The sequence below is a fragment of the Myotis brandtii genome, unplaced genomic scaffold, assembly GCF_000412655.1.
Source record: "Myotis brandtii unplaced genomic scaffold, ASM41265v1 scaffold751, whole genome shotgun sequence".
In the NCBI taxonomy this organism is placed as follows: Eukaryota; Metazoa; Chordata; class Mammalia; order Chiroptera; family Vespertilionidae; genus Myotis; species Myotis brandtii.
The window spans coordinates 970,825-986,864 of NW_005370994.1; the positions used below are offsets into that span (position 1 = coordinate 970,825).

Below are 16,040 nucleotides of genomic sequence, written 5' to 3' on the forward strand. Positions count from 1 at the left end.
ATATATATATTGAGAGAGAGAGAGAGAGAAAGAGAGGAGAGAGGCAGGAAGACAGACAGAGAGAATAGAGAGAGAGGGTCCATAGTGTTGAATGCTGTAGAATAATCAAGGGTCATGAAGATTGTGAAAAAGCCAAACTGGGTGGTAAAGAGATTCCTGGAGAGAGTGAAGAGGGCCATCACAGGAAATGTATGTCCAGAATTCAACACAAGTGCCTTATAAATGAATGGGGGCAAGGAAGTGAAGGCAGTAAGTACAGACTACAGCTTCAAAATGATGAAAGGGAACTCTAGTCATGTTCCTGTGTTCCTTAACCTCATCATCTATCCAGGTATACAAGTCAGAAATCTAAAATTATCCCTGACACTTCCTTCTTCTTTACCCATGTCCTCTCAGATTTATCCCACTGCCAACTCTCTCATATGATTTTTGAACCCCTTCCCTTCTGGCCACTTTTCTGTTCCCCCACTGCTGCCTGGATCACTACCACAGCTTTGCAACTGTCTTCTCTGCATCCACTCTTGCTCTTCTCCATTTTGATCACCACACCGCAGTGGAGACACCTTTGCACCAATATCTTTTCAGTACCTTACTTAATTGTTTGGATGGCTCTCCATTGCTCTTAGAATAAAGAACAACTGAACCTGACCTGTAAGGTCTTAGCTAGCCGGGCTCTTTTCTGCCTCTCCAGCCTTGTCTCAAACCATATGCTGTTTTTCCCTGCCCTCCAGACACACTGATCCTCTACAGAGGCACTGTCCTCATCTACACTCTGTGACAGGCTTTTTAAAAAAGTCTCATTTATTAAGTTTTTATTAATTGCTTTACACTAGAATGCAAGCTCCACCAAGGGCAGGAAATCCTTTCTCTCTGTGTCTCTCTCTGTCTCCCTCTCTGTAAGAGCGTGTCTGTATGCGCGTGCGCGCGCACACACACACACACACACACACACACACACACACACAGAACTTGATAAAGGTTGAGTGAGTACAGGTGCCATGATTTTTTCTCTGCCTAGAAAGCTTCTCCTCTAATTCTTTCTGGCTTCACACTTGCTCCCCCCCACTTTTATGCTTCTTCATTTAGCATCTCAGTCATATCTTCCTCAGAGGAACTTTCCCTTACATCCTTGACTACATTAATGTCTTCAATTAAATAATCGCTCAGCACTTATTACATTTCTAACTTTACATTTATTTGTGTGACTATTTGAGTAATGTCTAGCTCATCCAGGATTGTCACCTCACGGTTGGTGGGGAGCAGCTCCCTTCTGCTTTGGCACCACACCTCCTCCATAGATGTTGAATAAATATTTGATGAATAAATGGATGAATAATTGAATGCAGACCTGAAACAAGGACTGATCAATTAAAGGGTAGCAGGATAGAGAATAGATTTTTTTCAAAAATAATATGGACATCTGAGCACATTCATAGGTCTAGAGGAGGAACCTTCTTTTAAGAAACTAAACACCATCTGAAATCAAATTGCACATAAGGCAGCTTTTCATATGGGCATATGAACTAGAGTACAACTTCTATTTCCTTTATACCATTTTTATTTTCAGTTTCAGTCCTACAGGCACTAAACCTACCTGTCAATGGAGAAATAGGCCTTGACAATTGAGATTGGTTATGATAGACATTCTCTAGGCAGTGTTCTCTGTACCCAGGCTATTGTTATCTTTTTATATGTCCAAAAAAAAAATTCTCAAGTTTGGCAACATATTATCTAAGCCTTCCTTCTCCTTTAGATATAAACTTTATTTCTCTCTCAACTTTTCTTGATTCATCCCAACTGAGAACTGAGTCCTGTGCTGTTCTTTTTTTATGTTTTTCAAGAAAATAATTACCTTGAGTTGTCTACACAGAGAGCCCATGTGACTGTTCCCAAGCACCACGAAGGGTCAAATAAAACCACTAGGAAGCGAAGTTACACCAGTCATTGATCATCTCCACTGACAGGAAGAAACCTAATCCATCCTTTTATAATTTTGCCCCTGAAGTTAGGTATTATTTTCTTCTGGCTGTCAGGCTATTGCTTCCCTACCCCCTTAATCTCTTCATTTGTAATATACTAGGAAACGAAAAAAAAATTAAAGACATTCAATGGCCCCAGATTTAATATAGAAATACAATCCCCTAAGGAAGGAAACTATACTTCAGCTTGATGGAGCTACATATTCTTCCCATGGTCAGAAATTTCCAGATGCATAGGCAAAACCAAACTCAAGACGTTTAAGAATTATCTCACGGGCAAGATTTACCAACTGCTTCTCTCTCCTTCTCATTACGTGCCTTATGCAGTGGTACAGAATGATCCTCTGCATCTATGCAAAGCAAGAAAGAATCCAGATTTGCATTTAAATTGCTGTCTATTTTTTAACATTCTTAGCTTTTCACTTTGAAAGATACTTTACCCTTTGTGGATAAGAGTTATAGAGTCAGGCGCTTGACCTTTACCAGATTCTGAGTGAAAATTTTAGTAATAATAAAATAAAGAGACTTAAAAAGTCTGACAAAACCAAAATCATTATTTATAAAGTCCTGAACTATGTACAGTGGAATTCCCCAGACACTTGCAGTGTAGTAAGGGCTGTATTTTGACAAAGTTCCAAAATGAATCTTCCTTTGATAGAAGCCTACATGGATTGGTTTTATAAATCATTTCCAACCAAAGAAAGTCTGTGAGTAATATGATTCTATAAGTAAACAGGCAAGATCAGATATCCCATTCCCTTCTTTCTTTCCTCTTCCCTAAGAACTCTATTTGCATCCAGTGCACAAAGGGGATTCAGTGAAATTAAGATTTGTGTGGTTTCTAGACCCCTTCATTGCTACACAGCCTTGTAAATAACAATAAGAAATTAAAAAATATGTTTTTATTGATTTCAGAGAGGAAGGGAGAGGGAGAGAGAAATAGAAGCATCAAAGATGAGAGAGAATCATTGATCAGCTGCCTCCTGCATGCCCCCTACTGTGGATCGAGCCTGCAACCCAGGCATATGCTTGATGGGGAATTGAACCGTGAGCTCCTGGTTCAAAGGTCACCAATAAACCACTGGGCCACATGGACTGGGCAACAATAAGAAATTTTCCTGACCTATCTAATATGTCTTTACCTCAGGGAAGAGGTGAAGAGAAGAGTTTATCAGCCAAAAAATGTTATTTTTTAAAATTGTATATATTTAACACAGTTTGATTCACCTAAGATTTATAAAAACATAGTGTCTGCTCTCAAGGAGTTTGCAACCTAATTATCTGGGCTAAATTTTATACTTTAAAGTTTAGTGGTGTATTTTACTTGTCTGGCTATTTTTTTTTTTTTTTACAAATCAACTGGATTTGTTGAAAACGGAAAATGAGCTCCCATGTCCAGAATATTCTGGAGTCTTAATTCAGGAAAGCACCAAGACGACAAGGAGCCTGCATGTGGCATTCATTTGACATTTTCCCTATTTAGTACAAATGCTAGCAAATGTAAACCAAAGCCCTCCTGTCTAGCAATATAAGCATCATCTCTTTCTTTCCTAAGAAGTCAGCAGCCTTGACATTTTGACAGCTGATTTATTCCCTCCCCTCCCCCTGAGCTGGAATTCTCACCCGGGCTCATCTGTCACCCTAGCTTTGATGAGGAGGGGGCTTAGGCATTTGCTGTTGGAGGCTGTCAGACTTAAAGTTGGCTTTAAATGAAAGGCTCCACCATCCTATTTAGAAAGATAAGGTAGCAGCTGTGGGCAGACAGTAAGAGGAAGGGATGGGGAAAGTGTCAAAAGAAGCATCTGATACGGGCCTGAGAACATACAGAGGAGAGGTGGATGAGGTGTTAGTAAGCACATGGCAGGTCCAGGGCTTTATTATTATAAGATAGTCCCATGTAGCACTATTTCTGAGGTGCATGATTTATTTATCCACTTGGTCATTTACCCTCCCTGGGTCAAACTGGACACTAAGATGTCTAATATATATATATATATATTCACTGATTCAACTCATTCAAGAAATACTTATTGAGCTTTAACTACTGCCAAGAACTCTGCTAGGCACTGAAAATACTGCAATGACTATGACCTAGTCCTTAACCTCCAGGCACTTACAATTCAACTGGGGAGGAGGGGAGCAGATTAGTAAACCAAAGATCAGCACAGTGTGCTAAGGGCCATGGTAGGACTATGCACAGAGTATTCTTGCAATAAAAAGGAACAATATTTTGTGAAAATTTTAAAAAAAATCAAACCTTGAAAATCATGACATTTTTATGACAATGAAATACCCACACCTTTGGAGAGGGATACTACAGCAACAGAAGAATTAGGAAAGATCACCAAGAGCAAATATGTCATTAAAGACCAAGGCTAAGGTTACCCACACCCTTGTATTCCCAAATACTATGCACATATGTGAAAGTTGGACAGTGAATAATGGAAAATATATTATCTACTACCCAAATGATAGAAAAATAATTGATTCATTTGAAATATGGTGTTAGAGGAGAGTTCTCCAGATACCTTGAACAGCCAGAAGATGAAAAAGTGAGTCCTAGAGCAAATTATGTTAGACATTGATGGAGGCAAAACTGAAACTATCCTACTTCAGGCACATTATGAAAAGATAGAGTCCTATGGAAAAGACAATAATACTGGGAAATATAGAAGGTAGCAGGAAATGAGAAAGTCCAAATATGAAAAGGAGTGACTCCATAAAGAAGCCGTAGGCATGAGTCTGCAGGAGCTTCGCAGGGCTGTTGAGGACAGAACATTGTAGGCATTACTCATTCATAGGGTTGTCAGGAGTTGGCCCATAACACACACACACACACACACACACTACTGTTAGAACTAGTTTCACTTACAGAGGTGGATTTGAGATATGACAAAATATTAAAAGAAACACACAAATACAGCCATTAGTAACACAAACCAATCTTCAATAATTAGAAACATGGGGAGTTGGTGGTGCAGGATGAAGTTCAGAAATGACTAAAGGAAAGTTTAGCCTATGTAGTAGATTGTATTTGAGACTTTTCTAATAGTTTGTCTGGAGGTGCTAATTTTTATCAAGCAATTAAATGAAAGTAAATATCTTGGCATTAAGAATTTCATAATGTTAAATCTAAATTTCCAATTTCATGCACACCTTGCACTGAAGTCATATCCTATGATGATGCATTCATCTAGTCGCTTTACCAGGAATTCAGCCTGTGTAGTCACAGGCAGAGTGAAGACAGGAATGTTGAAACTAGAACCTGACAAGATTGAGGGAAGGCACTCAGTTAAAGTTCTTTTATGAATCCATAAAATGGGGTTACCTCAGAAAAGCAGACATTTTCTTGATTTTTTTCAGAATTGCCTCTTTCATTTTGGGCCTAATAAGAAACAATCAAATGTCATACATTTCAAGAAATTCTGTTTCTGTGGCTGACTATACGCTCTAACACCTTGAACTCTAATGTGATTCACTGATGATTAAATCACCCTTAAATGTTACCTATTGAATGAACTAAGAGACATGCAATACCAAGAAATCAGAACTAAATGAGATATTTAAACCAAATCTCTCAGTGTCGTAGTATATATAGCATTTAAAGTTTCATTCTAGATAATAATAGTTAAGGTGTTGATAGGTAATATGTATTATGCATTTAATTTGTGCCAAGCATGGCGCTAACAGCTATGCACAGATTACCTCATTTAATCCTCGAAAACCCATGAGTGATGTACTGTTACCATCTACAGAGGCTCATCAAGGTTGGAAGAACCTGCAATGGGCAGGTCTTCAGGACTGTGAGGCTGGCGTTCGGATGCTACATTATATTGCACTTCTAGAGACTGAGGTTTCCTTAATAAGCAAATTAGCTGCCATTTAAGTTGTTTCACAGGAGCTTAAGTCCACTTTTTCTTCAGGGAAGGAATCCATAAGGCTCCCACATTGTTTGTTCACTAAGGAAAGAAAATTCTTTTCTTCAGATCCGTCCTTTTAAAAAATTCCTCTAATCACTGGCAGCCTGTAGTCACTAAATACATTAAAGATGGTTAACCTGACATTATATTTATCAGAAATCTTTATGACTGAAGGGAGAGTGAATTTCAATAGCTTACTAGTTCTTTGACCTTGAGCAATTTGATTAACTTTTCTACATCTTAGTTTTCTTATCTGTTCAATGGAAAGTGTTCTATCTACTATTTAGGCATGCTGTGAAGATCAAATGACAGTAGCAGTGAGAACACTATTACGTTTTAAGCATTTCCTCTGTGCCAGGTATTTATTCTAAAGGGGCACTGGCACACATAATCACTTTAATCTTCAACCCAGAGAGGGAGGTATTACTATTGCCAATTACCAGTGAGGAAACTGAGATACAACAGAATGATTTTAAAACTTGCCCATGGTCACATAGCTATGAAGTTTAAAGGTGAGATTCAGACCAAGTCTCTTTGTTCCTAAAGACTGTACGTATCTCAGATGCTATATCCAATTCATATCACACTACCTCCATGGATTATAGAAAATTCTAGAAATCCTTACTCTCAAAGAATTTGCATTCTAGCAGGAGAGAGACAATAAAAGCTCAACCTATGCTGTATTGGGGGATGATTTGATATGCTATGGAGAAAAAGGAAGCAGGGACTAGGAACAGGATTTGTGCAAGGGGGTATAATTTGAAATATGGTTTTCAGGGAATTCTCTGATGAAGTGACATTTGGTAGGGCCATGAAGAAGGTGAGAAACTGAATCATGTGGTTATGTAGGGGAAGAATTTTCCAGGCAGCAGGCACAGCACAGTCAAAGGCCCTGAGGTTTGAAAGTACTTGGCAGGTTTCAGGAAAAGCCAGGAGGCCAGTGTGGCTGTAGTGGAGTGCTAAAGGAAGAGGGTAGCAGAAGAACCAGGGAGGAACCTGGGCTGATCACACATGGCTTATGAGCCTCTGTAAGAATCTGGCTTTTATATGTATTCAGATGGGAAGGTGTTGGAGACTTTTAAGCAGGGGATATTAAGATTTAATTTTAATTTTGAAATGACCACTGGTGTTGGATACAGACTAAAATGTGTGTATGAGAGCAGGGGGGAGGAGGCAGAAACAAAAGATCAATGGTGGAAATATATGCAATAATCTGATAATTGGTAGTAATTTGCTCAGAGTGGTAGCAGTGGCATGATAAGTAGTTGAATATGTAAGTATGGAGGTAAGGGAAAAAGGGGAAAAGCCCAAGTGAGGGATTGGAATTTGTGAGCTGTTTGTATATAGATGGTTTCTATGATCTTGAGATTAGATCAAACTCATTTAGGGAGTAAGTATAAATAAAGAAGAGATTTATAGTTGAGCCACAGATCACTCCAAAATTTAAATATTTAGGAGATAATGAGCAGCCAGAAAAGAAGAAATGCTGTATCTATAAAAGAGAATTAGACACACACACACACACACACACACACCTTTTCTAGTAAACCTGAATTAAGGTGTAGGAGTCAGTCTCTCAGAAAGGATGATGCTGAGTTTTTCACGATGTGCCAAAAACCCAAGGAGGAAGAGGCTTTGATAGGGCAATCGCACGCTTGCTCAGCCTTTCTTGGACCAACAGATGACTTGGGAATTTGCATTGAAGACTTAGTGGATAATCTGAAGTATGATAATGAGAAAGATGGCAACATGATTGGAATAGGAGATGTAAACTTTAATGATGTTAGTGTTTTTGTGACTATTAATATAATGTCTGCTTTAAAAATTTAGCAACCCTACAGATTAATAATGAGGATAACATTGTGTGCTTTTTCATACACAGGTATATATTACAATTAGGATTATATTGTATATACATTGTTATAGTCAGCTTTTTATTTCCTCTAATAGCACAAATATTTTGGGAAGGTTCTTTTTTCATTATATTTTTATGGGAGAAAATAAATAGTCAAAGAGAGGATTGTGTTAATTTGAGGAATGTTATGTCCGATATCTACTAATAAAGTAGAATGACGACTGCGTGTGTATTTGAGAGAAGCAGAGAACAAGGGCAACTCTGGACTTGCTGACTTGTGTCTTGGTGACTAAATGATGACTGTGCTACCCTTAGGGACTGAGAAAACAAGATAGACTAGAGCTTTGCTTATCTTTTATGTCAGGGTGGAATCCAGAGTTGCTTTATGTATTACTGGAGAATTGCTGGTTTTTCATTACTAGATGTGGCAAAGACTGAAAGGGAAGGCTATCTGGAAATGCTCTGATTGACAAGGTAAATAGGAAATGATGTTAATTAGTAACACCAAGTAGGTCATTTTGACTAAATTGCTTGGCTTGGTTTTCCCCACCACCCCAACAACAATAACAAATTGCTGTATCTCTCCTATATATTTCATGTTGAAGGGGTCCTGTCTAGACACATACACCATCAAGATTTAACATAAGAACTTTTCCCATAAATCTGTAAAAATTGTGAAAAGTCATTTTAGTTTAGCAGGAAAGTGTTATGAGCATGACCACAGCAAAAGAATTCTGTTGACAACTTTTATGGCATAAATTGCTTCTATAATCAATGCATGATGTGATTAGAGTCAGAAGATATTGGTAAGACCAGAGCCAGTGAAAGTCCTTTTCAAATAAATGAAATTAATGAAACAATAGAAATAACATTCAGTTGTAAACTTCTGGCAGCTGTAAGTAAAATGTGTGTGTTTCCGTTTGTGTATTGCGAACTCTCTGTATATGGGTTCTTGATGGGTGAGCACAATTGGCTAGAGAATGGAACTTTACAAGGTCAAGGTCGCACTTTCCTCTGGCCACACAGGAGCAGAAAACTATGTCATAGCCATCAATTGCATCAGAAATTCTATACAGTTATTTCACGTGCTCTTGGTCACATAAAGATTAGCAAAGAGAGTTTCAGTAATTTTCATCACACTATTAGGAAAATAGACACACAACTTTAAGCACACTACAGGACAATGATTTCAACTTTGTATGTGAATGGAGGTATTTACACAGAAACTGGCAAATGGACAGACTTAACTGCATCAGAGAAAAAGCCCACCACTCTTTAATTTCAGTATTTAGCCGAAGCAAACATACTATAATTATATTTCACTTTCATTTCTAGTCAGTACTGCATGACTATAGAACTTTTGGAAGCATATTATATTATTTTTTAAATACACAATTATTCTGTGTATCCTTGCCATTTGCTATAACTAAATCAATGCATCAGAACATAGTGTCTTTCGAAATCTCAAGCAACATCTTTGCATCGAGGAGTTTGTGAAGTCTATCAGGGAAGCGACACGGCGGGACTGAGAAATCCACTCACTATGTTTCTGCCACTTCACATTGAGGGTCACGTGCAATGACAAACACTGACACTCGCACCCTGGATCAAGTTGCGGAAACATTCGTTTTTGATCATTGCATTTTTGGCTTTAAAAAATCTCAGCAGATGATTTCTTGACATTTCCTTTCCCCACTGAGCTACACCAACCCCATAATAAAGTACAAAGCAGCGCAAGTTCCTCTGCAAATCTGCTCCTGGTCCACCCGACTCGGGAACCCACCTGCCCCTCGCATCTTGCAAGGAGAATTGTGCTTTTATGCTGTGCATGAAAAAAGGAGAAAAGGCAAGAACAAGCCATCTAGTTCATCATCTCTAACGAATCACCATTTCCATCTGCAGCCCTGGCAGTTGTTGAAAAGCAAAAGCAGGAATAGAGAGAAAGCCCCCCCTGTTAGCCTAAAACTCTTCCTCTGCTTTAGCAACACCATGAACACAAACAGTGTGGATCAGGCTTTCAACATGCAAAATGGACGAAGGTACCCACTTTTCTTTAATAATAGATTCAATCCGGAGTAGTTCTTTATGAGGGAAATCCTTTGTAATCTTCCCATTTCCCCTTTTAAAAATCAGAAGCTGCCTATCCCAGCACCTGGACCAGGGGAATAAAATATTTATCTAACAGGTTTCAAGTCCTCAGGACAGCTTCCTCTTTATTTCTCTTGGACCGTTTTGCCTCCCACCCACCAAAGTCTGCACATAACCCTACCAACGGTCCAGCTAGCACCACAGACAAGCAAACTGCTTTCTCCGTGACCTCTAAGCATTCCACTCCACGGGAGAAGCAACGTGGAAGGCACTCTGAGCAGGCTCCCAGACTGGAGCCAGTTTGTCCTCGAGGCATTTCTGCCAGAAAACAGAACACTATCCGCTGTGTTTTGCTCTAAGCAGAGCCGTCTCCCACTCCCCTCTCTCCCCTTCCTGCTTCTCACCCCGCACCTGGCTGCAATTCACGACCCACTGGGCACTCGGCAAACGAAAAGCACAGCAACAGATCCCTTTGTTTTACATGCAAATCTTACCTCCGGTAGTTGTCACATCTTCCTCAAAAGCCACGCTTAATTTTTAATGACAGCGATCCAGTGCAGTCCTCTGAAGAGCCACGGGTAATCATCATTACCTCTCCTGCCTAAAGCCTTTCTGGACCATTAATGTCACAACCCTTGCTAACTCATAGCTTTAGCACTCCCGGCTCAAAATGTCTGAAAGAGTTTGGAAGGACAATAGGAGTGACAGGCACGCTAGACAGCCATGCTTGAAATTAGTTATCTGAAGCTCCGTTCAAGCTGCTTTCTACTGTTTTGAAAGCGTGCAGGAGGTAGGACTATTAGCCTATGGTAGGCATGCTGTTTCTGTTTTTATTAAATACTGTAATAGGCTGTCTGTTAGCAATGCTGTGATAGGTCTACCATCACTTCCCCACTGCTTTCGAATTCTCATATTAAAAAGGGAGAGAGGGCTCAGACAGATGCCACCCTGCCGACTGGATCAGATTTCCCCATCCTCTTTTACTACAGGAGAGAGCATTCCTTTTGAAAAGAGGTGTTTTTACACGCAGAGTGAAGTTGGGAATAAACACTCTAGGGTTCCCCAAGCAATTCTCTCACTCGCAGCAAGGGACTCCTGCTCTGCCCAGTAACAGACATAAGCATCCTCTAGAGTCAGGTAAGGGAATCAATCCCAATGGGAAATGTTCTCATCATCCCTGAGGAAGGATTCATTTTAGATAAAACTTCCAATGATATCAAATGGACAGAATGGATCCACGAGCACATTTATTATTTCAGGCTGACTGACAAAGCGTGTGTTCCTGTTAGAAGCAATCATGCGCTGTGCACTATGTCTAAATGGAAAGAATGAATGGTGGGTGGAAGGGAAGGGCTGGGGATGTGTACACTACCTTGATCCCCTTTGGACAGTCATGATCATGGAAGTTCCAAGAGGAATGCCTTACCATCGGTGATAGATGAGGAGGGTATTACTTACTTGCCTTGAAATGCTACTCTGAAAAGTTCTAAGTAGTTTCCAAATAGAGACGCAGAGAAAAGGCCTTGATAGCTCACATTAACAGAGAGAATGTGTTATGCTCCAACCACCCAAATTCAGTCCTTTTCTTCTGTTAGCTTTTCTCTCATCCTGCTGACCCAGGAAATTAAGTGATCCCCCTCAGGGGAGGGGCTCAGGGAGAGTAGCAGGTGGAATAAGAAGGGAAATGGCCTAAATAATTGAAAATGAGGTATGATTAGCAAACAAAGCAAAAACTACTGCAAAACAAAATCTCAAGGGGAATGCTTATAAATCACCACTAGTTAATCACTGGTAGTTTTGTTATCTAGAAATACTATTATGATCATAACATCCATTATTTTATTATATGTGAGAACTGAATATTTGACTTATCAGCTGTCTGATCAAGGAAAGATATTTTGTTTTTCTCTAAACTCCTGGTTTGGGTTTTAATATTCCATGATTGTTTCTGAATTTCAGTTGTTAGTTTACTGCTCACAATTTCTTCTCAGAAATAAGGTGTGATTTAATGGGAAAATCTCCTTGTTCCGCAAACCGTAAACATGTTTCATTCTGTTTGGGTATCTTTATAGTGGTTCCCCTGGGGCAAAATATAAACCAGAAAATACTGTAATTGGAATTTAAAAAAAAATCCTGTTCCCATTATGTTGGTGGGACAAAAAAGAAGAAAACTTTTTCAAATTTTCAGTTCTTCAAATAGAAAAAAATAATAATATTTTGTGTTGTGTCCAAAACCTTTCACTAGCCCCATGATCCTGCAAGAGAAACTATTTCGTATCCGAATGATTAGATGTTCACAGTTGTAAGGAGTCTGGAGAATACAAAATGATTGTCTTTAGTCCCTCAGTTTCACAGTTTGTAATTGGAGTAAGTGATACCACTGAAGTGAGAGTGCACAAATTCTAGGATGAAATTGTTGGCAGGTCATTCTTCAGGATTTTATGAAAATCCTGTGTGTGTGTGTTTGTTTATAGGCAAGCATACCATTGGAGAAGGATTATTTCAGGGAAAAATAATTTCTATGATATTCTCTTTATAAACTGTTGGGATAATAATATAAATTATATATCCCAATTTTTTTCCAAATGTAAAAAGTGTATAAATGACAACCCAACAACCTAAACACCATGAATAGCACCATATATGATATATGATTTGAGAGAGAGAGAGAGAGAGAGAGAGAGAGAGGCTCCCAATTGGATACTTCCCTCCAATCCTACATGTGATTAATTCAGAAAACAGATACTGATGACACAAGAGATAAGGAAAAGAATTTATTTCTGGGAGGAAGTAAGAGGGACTTCGGCAAGGACAGTCAGTTATGCTGAGGGGGCTCTGTCCTTGGAGAAGCAAAGTCACTTGATCTCTCTGAGGATGAAGGAGTTTACTGAAAAGGGCAGTTGTGGTGGAAGATGGTTTTTTGAGGTAATGGGGGAGGAGTGGGAGTTGAGGGAGGGAAGCTGAGGGAGTGAAAGAAGAGGAAAAGATCTATGAGGAAGGAAGCAAATAAATTATTGAGGTAGCATCCTGTTCGGAGAAGGCTTTGAAATAAGGAGGTCTGATTTTGCAACTTGTTTCCATTAGCCTATGTAAGCCTCTCATAAAATGGGATGATAATAATGTATGTTGTAAGACTGCAGTGATAATGAGACAAGGTACATGGGAAGGTAGGAGTAAAGCTCTTTGTAAACAGAAATACTAAAATAAATGCTAGTTGTTACTGAGCAGGAAGTAAGAGGGAGAGGAGTGATTAAAGAGGAGGTAAAGGGTGCAATAGAGAAGAAGAGGAGAAAAGAAAGAGTAGAAAGAAAAGGAGGCAGAACCAGGAAAGAGAGGGAGTGGAAGAGAGAAGCATTTCTTCTGTTAATCATCTAAAATACAGCCTCTTGTTTTTGTTTTGCTTTCTGGATCATCTCCCAGTAACTATTGCTTTCATTCCCCCCTTATCATAAAGTTTCAGATAATAAAGTATCTTTGGAGCTCACCCCTTCTTCTTCAACAAGAGAAACCTATGCCGAATCTTTTAAAAAAGGTGCTCTACCATTTCAAAAACAGCTGATGTGAAGATTGAATTTAGTCATTCTTAGCATTGTGTTTTTGGATGGTTCCCTGGAGAATGAAGTTTGGGGCAGCAGAAGGCAGGAGCTGAAGTAATATTTCAGAGCTATATTACCAGACACATTCAGCAAGAGTGTTCTGTGCATCTGCAACTTGATAACATTTTCAACATCTGCTCTCTGAATGCACATTAAAACAACCACAACAAAAACCCCCACAAAAAAAAAAAACACACAAAAAACTTGTTCTGGAAAAAATTTCTGTATGTTAACAAATGTTGGGTTGAGAATCGGCCAAAATGACGTGAACACATGCAGAGAATTTTCAGTTTTCATGGACAGCCTGCAAGTTAAGTGATTTAATGAATGGAACGATGAATGCATAATTTCATTATGAGTCATCACTATTAAAATGAAAATTTGATAGATACATAACCAGGAAGTGTAGCTATCTGTTACAGATACAAGTGCTAATTATATTTTGGAATATATAATTTATACTCTGAATAATACAGAGAGCAACCGTTTTTGTTCTGTAGTGATTATTTACCTAGGAAAAACAGGAAAGTTAGGTTAGAAACTTCTTTCTTCCTGTTATATTCTTGTGAAGGCTGAAGCCAACTCACGCTAAAGTCCTAGTTTAATTCATAAAAGAGGCACCCTCTAGGATACATGGGAAGTCTTCGCCCTAAAAAATGATTAAAAGAAACCAATGGAAGAAAGTCTGACATTTAAAGCCCCATGTCTGTTTTCCAAGTCAGAATGATGTGCCTTCCATTTGTCTACATTGCTTTTCATAAAAAATTTTCCTTTTGACTAAAGATTTTTAAAAAGTTTACTAATGAAATGACCATTTCTAAAACTTTACACACATCATATTTGATCTTCAGAACAAAGGTATTGAGCGGTAAGGCAAATATTAATAGTTTCATTTCCATCTGGAGACACTGAGGATGAGAGAGGTTAAATGATTTATCCAAGATCGCACAGCCTATAAGTATGTCTTCTAACTCATGATCAGTGTTATTTTTACTTCATGAAACTTTATGCCTGGCTCCCAGTACTTCTAGAAATATCCAGAAATATAAGCACCAGAAGAATTTTTTTAAATGGTAAAGAAGAGTATAAATTGGAGCTTAGTGACATATTTTTTTCTTCCCATCTGGCAAATATTCATGCCTGGTTGCTGACCTTTTGTTTTACAGTTCTTTATGTTTTCAAGGTAGAGTTGGTAAACATTTTTAAAAGAGAAATTATAGATTTCCACAATTCTTCTAACTGCAGAATCAACACTGACTATAATTCTGTACTAATGGTGGCAGCTGAAAGGACTCTCCGATCTATGGGCTATAAGCACAAACTCATCCAGTGAGGCTGTGATTTGAATCATCTTCTTGGATTTTTTTATTGCATTTCTGTCTGTTTTTATAAAAATTAAGAGAGAAATTCCTGCAGGAAACCCCTCCTTCTGTCAGCAGTTAGTCCCATTTATAGGTTTCTGTGAATTACCGTTCTGTATGCATGGGGTCTAAATGGGAGAAGGAGGTAGATGATAATATAATATACACGTTAATTAATTTATGTGAATTTCCAGACTAGTTGAAATATCCTCCCTAACGTGCCCCCTCCCACCACCAAACCGATTGAGATGCCGAGCCCTCGCCTGGATGCCCATGGAAAGCAGACACAAGCTAGTTTAACCAACTTTCTGAAGCCATCATTCTGCGGCTGAGCTATTGCATTTGGCAGACAGCTTATTGAGCTGTGTTTTCATTCTTCCGAAGCCTGTCAGGGTACTGGACATAAATCAGTTTGAAAATAAAACATAAAATAGAATATTGGCAGTTGTTTGAATTTTATTTTATTTTAATTCTCCTACTTCCTGGGGACTAGCTGTGATCCTCCTGTGTACCGGAAGCATGTGCTCTCACAATGTGACACTCTGGGCATATCTATGTGCAATCGATGAGAAGACGACTGCTGGTGAATTTTATAATTAACATTATGACTTGTGGTGCTGCAGTAATATGTACCCTGTACACTACGTAGCATTAGATATGATACCTGCTTCTTTCAATAGAAGTTAATTAAAACACATCTGTCTTAAAAGCAAAACAAAAAAATCCCTGGTATGCAGAAGGCTCCAAGGTTGGGTACAAATAACAAGGATTTACATGTATGTTGGTGTTTACATTCATGTGTATATATATTAATGACTCACTTTATGTTGCTAGATTCTTAGGGTGGGAGACAAGCAAAATGCTTTTCAGTAAGTGTGTGGACATTTATTGTAAAAGCTCCTTCTTTACAAAATTGTAGCCAAATCCTAAGAAATCTATTATGCCTTTGTTAGTTGGATAATTTCTGTTTATTCAATGCTAGACATCTAAGAAAGTCTTAATAAATATTTCTACATTTCACAATTTACTTAGAAAAAGAATCAGCAAAATGGATGCCAACACATAGATTGGCATACTGAAATGAACTTCTAAAGTTACTTTTTATCAAGGGTGTAGGTTAGATGTGATGGTAGCTTCACAGCATGCCGTTTCTCTCCTTAAAAACAAAGCCCTGTTTAATTCTCATTATAAAAGTGGCACATGCTCATGATTGAAAAACGAGAGTATACAGAAAATATAAA

General features: G+C 38.5%; 1 protein-coding gene across 1 annotated transcript in view; it reads right to left on the minus strand.

Moving 5' to 3' along the window:
- The window catches only part of KCNMB2 (potassium channel subfamily M regulatory beta subunit 2), a 231,498-nt gene extending 220,567 nt beyond the window's left edge, over nucleotides 1-10,931 (minus strand). Inside the window, exon 1 of the mRNA XM_005883018.2 lies at nucleotides 10,337-10,931. The gene's annotated coding sequence lies outside the window, so the exon portion shown is untranslated. The remainder of the gene's footprint in view (nucleotides 1-10,336) is intronic.
- Between the last annotated feature and the right edge of the window lie 5,109 nt (nucleotides 10,932-16,040).